Source organism: Hypomesus nipponensis, chromosome 12, assembly GCF_054491055.1.
Source record: "Hypomesus nipponensis isolate SF chromosome 12, ASM5449105v1, whole genome shotgun sequence".
Classification (NCBI taxonomy): Eukaryota; Metazoa; Chordata; class Actinopteri; order Osmeriformes; family Osmeridae; genus Hypomesus; species Hypomesus nipponensis.
The window spans coordinates 15648948-15659100 of record NC_140372.1 but is presented as its reverse complement, the minus strand read 5'-3'; the positions used below and the strand labels follow the sequence as shown (position 1 = coordinate 15659100).

Here is a 10153-nt window from a genome sequence, read left to right as displayed (position 1 = left end):
GCAAAACTACTTCATGTTGGGCAAACTACAATAGGCTGAATGGGGATTTGAACTCATGAACATAAGGTTACAAGGCAGCCTCTCTATCCTTTCTGCTACACACCAATTGTTGAGAATGTATGAGTAGAAAGGGCGGAGTATTTGCTTTGGTCAGCTTTGGAACAAAGGTTGATATTTCAAAGTGGAATTGCATGAAATTGAGCATGATAATTCATAATGATGTCATCCTGTTTAACTTAACAGATATTCAAATTTAAGACAGGCTGAAACACCGTGGCTGGATTCAAACCTACAACTTTATACTTTGCAGGTCACTGTCCCAGTCCATTGAGCTATTCTCAGTGTTGAATATTGTCATGTTCAGTTACTGTATAAAAAAAGTAAGCTGTTTCTTCTGTGGTAAGAGTTGTTAGATTCTGCCAAAGTTTTAACTACTCTAATTCAATCATATTTTGACATACCAAGGTGAAATTGTTAATGGTCCTTCAGAGTGATGTCATCTTGAACCCAAAAAGGTTTGAAAACCATCAGTCAAAATGATATTTGATTTATTGACACAAAGATATTGAGGCAACATTTACATAAATACACCCCTTTAAGACATTTTGTATTACATTTCTCATTCCATTTCACCCTATATAAGAACACACCTGTCGCACACTATCCCAATCCATGCCGTTTATCACCCTCCCAGCGCAAGTCACGCCAAAGCAGAAATGCTGTAGCAGACGCATGAGGTTTAGATGTCGGCCAAAAATTACTTCCCACAATCAAAACACATTAATCGCAGCATGTTTCCAGAATTTCTCAAAGAAGGCTTGAAGACCGCTTTCCAGAACCACACTCAACTTATGATCAAGAATAGCCTCATTGGCAAAAGGTTTATGGCAAAGCCCATGATCAACCCCTTGCTTTGATGTACAATGGCCGATTCTCACTTCCCATTAAACCACACAACATGCACTCTCAGGGTGAGCAACAAGGTTATTTTAACTAACAAACAACAATATTAAAAAACATCTAACTGAACGAACGCAACAACGGAAAACCCTTGCATAGCTGTTGTAACCAAACTATTTACCACAAGTCTTGGCGTTTTTTGATATGCCACACTGTATGCTGGGTACCCAAGAGCGCTGACGCTGATGATCTAGCTGTGCTCCGACTGCGTGATATGACGAGATGCTACTCTCTGCGTCTCCTGAAATGTGATGCGTTTTTCTGCTTTGAAGCTACGTGCGCATCATCATCAAGACCCCATGTATATGTCAAGATAACATCCAAGCTAACAATTTTGCCAAATCTGACTGCAGCTTTGTATACCATAGGTAGCCTACATATTATGGTTGTTTGAGTTAAACAACTTGCTTAATGAATTCAATGGCTGTTAAATGTCAAATCCAACTATACATTTATAAAAGAGAGAGTTCCAATCAAATCTGAATTATTTTTAAACAGAGATGTTTAAAAGACAACCTTTGCCTAAACTGACATGCACCAACTCAGAGAATTGAGTTTCAACATCCATTTACACATTTAATCTCTTGTTTACTCTACTCTTAAGGCATAACTATGTTTAACTTAATGTCTGCGCCTCTCTGTCACCAACTGTCTCTGGAGTGGGGGCTTCACAGGGTTTCTACAGGTGTAAACAAGTTACATTTAAGACTTTTGAAGACCTTTTAATACCCCTTCCAATTGAAATTAAAGACCAAATTTACAATGGAAATACAGATCAAAAGTGGAAATATACAGTAATCTTCCCAAACACTGATGTCTGTTCGATATGAACAGTATGGTAAAATGACAACAATTGGTTGAGTTTAAGAACATTGACTAAATGTGTGTAATGCGAAAGGATAACACAAAAATGGAATTGCTGTCCTAAATTATATTTTTTATTACACAATGGTGGAGCAGAAACTAGCAATTCCATGAATCACATGGAAACAAAGGCAAATGTGTGAGATGTACTGATGTAGAGCACAAATCATCCAAGAAGCAGTACTTCTCTTGAGTGGTTTTTATTCAGATGACTAATCATTGGATTCAGGTCAAAAGTCTATAACTTGAACTGGTTTCATTACTTAAGACACTAAAAGTCAGCAGGTTGGCATGCTGGGACATGGAAAGGATTACAAATTTAGACTTTCATCAAAGTAAAAAATGCTGGTTTGTCTTTTTTCACTGTCTGTCTCTGGAGGGGCAAGCAGGGCCTGCAGGCAGGGGCAAGCAGGGCCTGCAGGCAGGGGCAAGCAGGGCCTGGAGGCAGGGGCAAGCAGGGCCTGCAGGCAGGGAAAAGCAGGGCCTGCAGGCAGGGGCAAGCAGGGCCTGCAGGCAGGGGCAAGCAGGGCCTGCAGGCAGGGGCAAGCAGGGCCTGCAGGCAGGGGCAAGCAGGGCCTGCAGGCAGGGGCAAGCAGGGCCTGCAGGCAGGGGCAAGCAGGGCCTGCAGGCAGGGGCAAGCAGGGCCTGCAGGCAGGGGCAAGCAGGGCCTGCAGGCAGGGGCAAGCAGGGCCTGCAGGCAGGGGCAAGTCAGGGCAGGCCAGCTGGATGAAGCTGTCCTGGGGTCAGGGTTGAAGAGAAGCTGTCCTGATTCTGTCCAGCTAGAGGGGGGTAGTCCAGCAAGGGATCAGTTTTTCTCTCAGCATCCTCTGTTGAACAGGCCTCTGCATGACCCTCCAGACCTGTAAAAGTGAAGAAAGGATCCATGTCAGATGTGAAAAATTCAGCTTTTTACTAGTGCTGTCAGTTTAACGCGTTATTAACGGCGTTAACGCAAACCCAAATGAACGGCGTCAATTATTTTATCGCGCGATTAACGCTCTTTTTGGCCTAGCAAACTTTGTAGTTTTTTTCACATGCTGTTGCAACAACTACCGACGTTAGAAAAACTACAACACCACACCGGATCTAGCTAGACCGGAAACAAAACAACAGGCACGCCAAACACTCGTCTGGCTTGCGAGCTGGCTAAAGAGTAGTAGCAGAGCCCGTTTACGGATATTAGACATTCTCTGGTAGTAGGCTAACGTTACGTTTTGAGTGGATGACGAGCGCGAGATGCCGAAATGGATGCCAATAAGATTCTAAATGGAAAGTTTGCTTTTAAAAAGTTGCCAAATGGTTCTATTGACAAGACCAGTGATCTGTGTGTTTTGTCGTTGTAAACTGAGCTATCATCGCAGCACGTCCAGTCTGAAATACCACTTGATGGCCAAGCACACAGCTGATGCGAATTCTCTGCCCCCTCGTCAAAGCCAGGCAATTGCAATGTTGTTTTCAATAAAAAAAATATTTGCACAAAGCAATCCGAACCACTTTTCTATGTTGATAAGAGCATTAAAATTTGAAAAAAGATTGGGACAAAAAGAAATCAGGGACATTTAGAATAGATACAAATGTGCGATTAATTGTGATTAATCGCGAGTTAACTATGACATTAATGTGATTAATCGCGATTAAATATTTTAATCGTTTGACAGCACTACTTTTTACATCTACAACTGACATAAACTACAGTTTTAACTGTGAAATGCAGTGGCATTACTTGAGCTTGAATCCAAATGTGTTGAACTGATGGAGACCTGGCCATGCAAAGTCACTCCAAACATGTGGCTCGATTCCAAGCTCTGGCAAGAGTATTTAGTTCTAAACTGGTCAATATACACATCTGACCAGCTCGACCTTTGCCTGTAAACAGTGATTCTGACTGTCAGAGACCTTTAAATAGACTGACTGAGTGAAACTAGCCTGGCTAACGTAAGTCGCTTTCTCAGGAAAATGACAAATGAAATAGGCTTGTTTTGAAGGATCCTATATACTGGCTATCTTCAGTAGACACTTGTCTACAAAAATCGGCCCTCCCTGACGTTTTAGGACTAGAATGTAGTGAATTACGATATCGTTTACACACTGCCAGTAAGTGAGCGAGCCAAGTCTGTCATTGAGGCTAAGTCAAAACAATCAGTACCCTCGGGACGCAGTCTCACTCCACTTGCAAGTTTTCCACAAATCACAAAAATAATCGGAGCATCTGGCTACAAGCACAATTCCTACATCTCCTAAAGGCTTCCCTCCTCGAGGTTTGGTAACAAACACATTTTTGGTGTCGACCGAACTGTGAAATGGTGAACTTATGAACATGACGCGACCAAAACATGGCTGCCGCCTAACGGTGCGTTCACACTGCAGCGACACGATGCGAGCGACAACATGTTTTCCATTCATTTTCTATGGAGCCAGGCGAATCGCTTGCGTGGTGCATTGTGGGTAGCGACGCGACAGTTGAGATTTTCTCAACTTTATGCAAATGAGGAGCGATTTTCGCTAGCAATGGCCAATCAGAGTGTTTTCTTGTTTCTCGTAACGTGGCAACCATGGTAAACATTTCTAGGTTTCAAGGTGGAGGAGAAACTAATCGTTTGTGTGGCTGCTTACCCAGTCCTGTACGATACATTAATTTTAAAAAAACGAAGCATGGCGCAAGGTAGGGAGGACAGTTTTGCTCCGTTTTTCTTTCAATTCCGTATGTAACCTAACGTAACTTAAACTAATCCGAAGTCAGATTTCAGTTACCTCTATTAGTTTTCTCACAAATCCAGTTTTTAGGCGTGATTTTAGGTAATTTTTTTAAACATTCCACCGCTTTAAGCCTTGAGTTTTGTGGCACCGAGAAGCTGTGAAGCTCCCTTTAAGAACGCCATTGTTCTATGTCACAGAGCTCTGCATCCAGCCAGGGCGGGAAATATGACTTACATTGGTCATTTAGCAGATGCTCTTATCAGATTTTCTGCTCTTATCCAGACTTACATTCTTTGTACATTGCTAGCTAATGCGGTGTCCAGTACTTCGCTATAAATAATTATGTTAAATCGAGACCACAAATATGCAAATGTTTGTCACGTTTAGCACTACTGCTGTAATGTAAAATTTTGGCCACTTGGGGGTGTATTTAACGTTGAACAGGGTGTGTGTGCTTGTTGTGACATTGCCCATTATTTTCAAATACTTTGATTTGAACACGTCTGTTTGTTTATGATGGACAAAAAGTATACACTAATCGTATTATAAATAATATACTTTATTTATAGGTATATGAAACCTATGGTCCAAAATGTAGTCATTGCCTGTGAAAAAAACCTACAGGTTGATAGCTCTCAGAGGACAATTGTGCACCTCTGCATCCATGGTGAAGGTTCAGGGGAGCAACTTTTATCTATTACTTCTATACTAACTATGACAGTTTGTCTTAACAGGGAGTCACCCCATTACAGGGCCCCCTGTCTCATATCACCAAACTGTACTTCTTCTAATCCTACCTGTATCTACTTTTATAGACATTTTCTGTTTTAATATTGCAAAGCCAAGTCTGTCCGTGCCGCACAGGCCCACTTGATCAGACAACCCAATGCTAAAACCAAACAAATACTACTACTACTTACCCAATGCAGCTATCAGATATTATGGCAGACCATTTGGCTTAACAGGGAGTCACCCCCTTCTGTCTCATATCTCAAAATGGTCCATTATGAATATCCTCAAGCTACCACAAAGCCTGAATATTACATACCGATAGCTAAATGACACACTGCAAAGCTAAGTCTGTCAGTGCCGCACAGGCCCACTTGATCAGACAACCCAATGCTAAAACCAAACAAATGACTACTTACCCAATACAGTCTGAATATTACATACCCATTGCAAGACTACAAACCTAAATAGGTTCCTTTCACAGATGTCCGAGCTGAGGCGAGAACTTCAGCTCTTCTATCTGGATCTAACCCTGACAACCATTCCCAGGACCTATTCTGCTTAAACATGACCATACCCTCTAATGCTATTTTACTTGCCCTGAACTTTGATCTAATCAAATATCCCAAAATCCCTCTCGCATGAAACATTTGTTTTGGGCACTGATCTGAGGACATGATACTGATCTTCAGACACATCATCATACCGTCCATGTTCCAAGTGGTCCGCTACCAACCTACAGCAAACTTTCACTAAACCAGCAAATACAAGTTTTAGAACTTGTTGAGTCATAGCATCAAACTCTTCTGACGTCGACTCCAACAACTTATCTAAGATGGGTCCTCTGTGGATGTCTACATCCTCAAACAGAGTGACCTCACCCTTCATAAACTGCCTGCTGTCTGCCTGCCACTCTCTAAGCTTTATAACGTTCTATACCTATCATTCATTGCTAATACATGTTCAGTAGGCAGGGCCTCCCATATATGGGAACACTTTCTGGGGCCCTGCCGTGGTGAGGCCCAGCCGCGATGCCAGCAATAATCATGTTCGTCCTAAATATTTTAAGAAATTATAACCAATTTTATTTTGAACTGAAATACTCACGATTAGGGCCTACTTAAAAAAAGCAAACATAAACATTGTATTGTTGGCGTAACCGGTGAAGACCTCACCCTTTGTAACGAGTGGTGCGAACGCAGGGTTGGACCAAGTGTTGATTATTAAACAGAGTCAGGGTACAGGACAGACTACACAACATAACGCTAGACCAAGTTAGCCGGTGACAATGCTAGACAATGGTTGTTGTTGCTTGCTTTCCAGTCAACTTCGAAAGATGCTCCCAGCCAGGCTGCAGAGACCATCGATATATCTATGGCAGAGACGAGCAGCAGTAGCCACGATGCTAGCCAAGAGGAAGCTAGTTAGAGCAAAGCTGACACTGAGAAAGTGCATGTTCTGCATTGCTCATTGCTCTGAGGATATTCTGCACTTTACCATAACCACTTAACTGTGGCAGGAGGAGAAAGGTCCTTAAGTAAACTCAAAATCATAAAAATTACTTGTGCTCCACAATGAGCCAGGAGAGGCTCAATCACAATACTTGCCATTGCGTGTGAAATGGCTAAACAAGTTGACTTCAAATACATTATAAAAGACTGCATCCAGAAAGACAAGGAAGATAGCTGTATAATAGGCAAAGATGAAGACAGGTAAATTGCATTTTATACTAGAAAATGTGGTGTGAGTGTAGCAGATCTCGGTGTGTCAAATTGTTATTTTTATGTGTGTGTGTGTGTCTGGCCCGGCGCCACACAAGTTGTTAAGGCCTCTCAGTTATATTTATTAAACTTTATGTTTAAGTTTTATGTATAAAGATGTATTTGTTTTTCTATAATGTAGCTCCCATCACTGAGTAAGTCTCTCTCAGTTAACATATGTTTTATGTAGAGAGAGAGAGAGCACACACGTACATGCGTTAATAAGTAGCCTAAAGACCTATTAGGGGGGCCCATTCACTGAACCTTTTCAGGGGCCCAGCCATTTCCATGGGCGGCCCTGCCAGTAGGCCTACAGTGTTTGGTCATTTAAATTCTCTCTCTGTTTTGAGCTCTGCATTTACCTGCTTGAACACTTGCAAATTCCCTTTACATCCAACTTAAAGGTGATCTATGTGCAGTAGCTCAAACACCACACCGAGACACGATTCTTTATCACTAACTCTGACTAAATGATTGAATCGTTTCATCAGTTAACTTACAGCAGTATGTACTCTGTTCCATATTTTATCATCAAAGTAATGTTCGTGGAGTTTAAAGTTATTTGTAATTATATTAAACGTTACAAGGTGCACTGGCATTTGAAATACTAGGTTACGCTACGCGTGATAATGTCAATCACGATCCCATTTGTTAAGGTTTCTAATGGTAATTTACCACAAAATGATACCTAAACTTTTGCAAGTGGCTATGTGTTGCTCCCCCTCACCTATGAATGCAATTTCAGTAGTTCTTGTTTTTTTTATCTGCCATAAAATTTATTTTCCATTGATTGCCAGAAAGAAAGAATATTCGCGCTTTTTTAAAAATAGTTTTGCATTTCCTGACAGACAAAAAAGGTAATGATTGGTTCCGATTTGTGCTACGTGACAACAGCATTTGCATATCACAACCATGAATCATTTCGGTAGAAACATGTATTTAAAAAGTCACCAAGAGAGTGGGTTTTATATTACCAACGTTTGTTTTTTGATCTGCACACTGTAAATATACATGTAAAGTGTCTGAAATATATATGTTTTAAACCAGTAACCATGACCGATACTTGCATCCACATACGGGTATATATAATACGGCTAGTAGCACAATGTATGATGTGAATCAGTTGATTGAGCATTGGAAGCAGGCTAGCATGAATCAAGCGCGGGAGTTACAGAGGCTCAAAACGTCTGACGTCACAGATTTCTGAAAGACTCATTCAGGGAGCCAAAACATAAAATGTATGTCTTTCGATTTTCTTTAAAATTAGACTGATGACGTCTTTATACGTAACCTAGCATTTCAGGAAGTGTCAATGTTGTGCCGACATGCTGAAAAAAGGTGCATGGGAAAAACCAACCTTTTTCTCAATAGAACGTTCAGATTTCAATGCATTCCTATGGGATTTTCATCAACATGACTTCAACTTGATTTTTCTCAAAATGTATATGTTTTAAAATTGACTAAACATACCTTATTTTGAAGAAAACAACCTAAACTTTCGTTTAAGATATGTCTCCCGGTTGTGCCGACCTTCTATGAAAGGTAGCCAAAGCAACAAAAACTATAAACATTATTTTCATATACTTTCTCAATGTGCATTGCAACCAACATTTGATAGCATTAAGGGGTAAGTGTCTACATGTTAACTGGCATGTTTGTTTTTAATATCTCGCTAGTAGTCGCTAGTTATAGAGCTAAGAAAAGGACGTGGACCTTAAAATTCCGGTGCCAGATTTCTCAGTGGCATTCTTAGCTACATTCAGGCTAACTTAGCATTCGATTCAATGCGTTTGCTACCGGCGTTCCACAGTATTTGACAGTTGGTTAGCCTTGGCCAAAAATGACGCGTTCTATTGTCCTCCCTACGCAAGGTTGCCGAAGTTGTTGGTGCTTGTACTTTCTAATTCAGTTTAGTGACATTACGTAACTTTGTTCTGTAGTAACTAGCTTGCCCGGCTGGAACTCCCTATCGTATCGACAGATTAGCAGAGACTGAGTAATATAATAAAATGTTTTTTACACATGTCAACGTGTATGTCTATTAAACAGTTTTGTATTTTGTATACAAGTTGTATTTTGATCGATGTTGCGAGTACGTAAACCCAAGTATGCACACTTGGCCATTACAACTACAACAGTGACTTTAGAGAACTACATTCTACATGAATCTGTTTGAAACGCCCCCGAGCGTGGTGAACTGTAGCCAGGCGAGCGATGGCAAGCGATTCGCGTCGCTGCAGTGTGAACTATGTTAGCCTATGCGGTCTCCCTGGCGCATAGACTTATTACAAATACTTTTTGGACCCAAATCAAAATTCTGAGCCAACAGGTCTGTGGGGAATTGCTTGTTCTCCTAAAAGCTGCCCTCCTCCCCTTTTGATGAATTCGCCGAGATGCTACATGATTCAGTAATTACACAGAGGAAAAAAGCTAACGCTAGCTACTTTTGGAGTTCGGTTTTCCGTCACTTCAAATTCACGATCTAAAGGTCTCAAAGTGCTCAAACTTTCACAATAATTCAAGAGTAGTGTACTTTCACGAACCCAATCATTGATTCTAGCTTAAATTGAGTAAAAATAGGACTTACCGAACGTGGCTGCCTCCAAACCGGCTTTTAGGTGTTTCCAGTTGAAAACAACAATGGCCGCTCAAAAATAATTTATATTCGTAACAGCGAGCTGCGATTGGAAGCGAAATGAGGGTGAGGGTGGGGCTTGGTCAGCACACCATTTTCAGAAAGGATGTGTGTGCGTCTCGCCAAGCTCGCGCATGTGTCAAGTAGGTTGACCACCTGTCCCTCTTTGCGCTGTATAGCACAGCATTTTCAATATGCGACGTGCGGAACAAGGGGTGAAATTGCTGTGCGACACAACTCAAAGCGGGACAGGTGGTCACATAGACATAATAAAGAATAGACGCCGCATGAACGCTACTGCCTACTGGCGCTGTCGAGACGTGGGGCCGCTATATTGGAAAGGTCCGATCGCTCCACTCAGTGTAATCTGTTTGGTTGGGGTAATGAGCTGTCAGCATTCAATTAATCATACCGCACTGAATACCAAACGGATTTTCACACAGTTTTTTTTGCTGCAAAGGTTTCCTGCCGGACCATTCATATGGGGCTATTATTGTAGCAAAAGTAT

The 10153-nt window shown here is 41.4% G+C and overlaps 1 long non-coding RNA gene across 1 annotated transcript; it reads right to left on the bottom strand.

The window, feature by feature from the left end:
• Positions 1-531: 531 nt before the first annotated feature.
• LOC146261688 (uncharacterized) lies at positions 532-10153 on the bottom strand. Its single transcript, XR_014724811.1, has 2 exons — positions 9598-10153; positions 532-2684 (listed from the first exon to the last, which is right to left on the bottom strand). It is a non-coding gene; the product is annotated as an uncharacterized LOC146261688 (long non-coding RNA).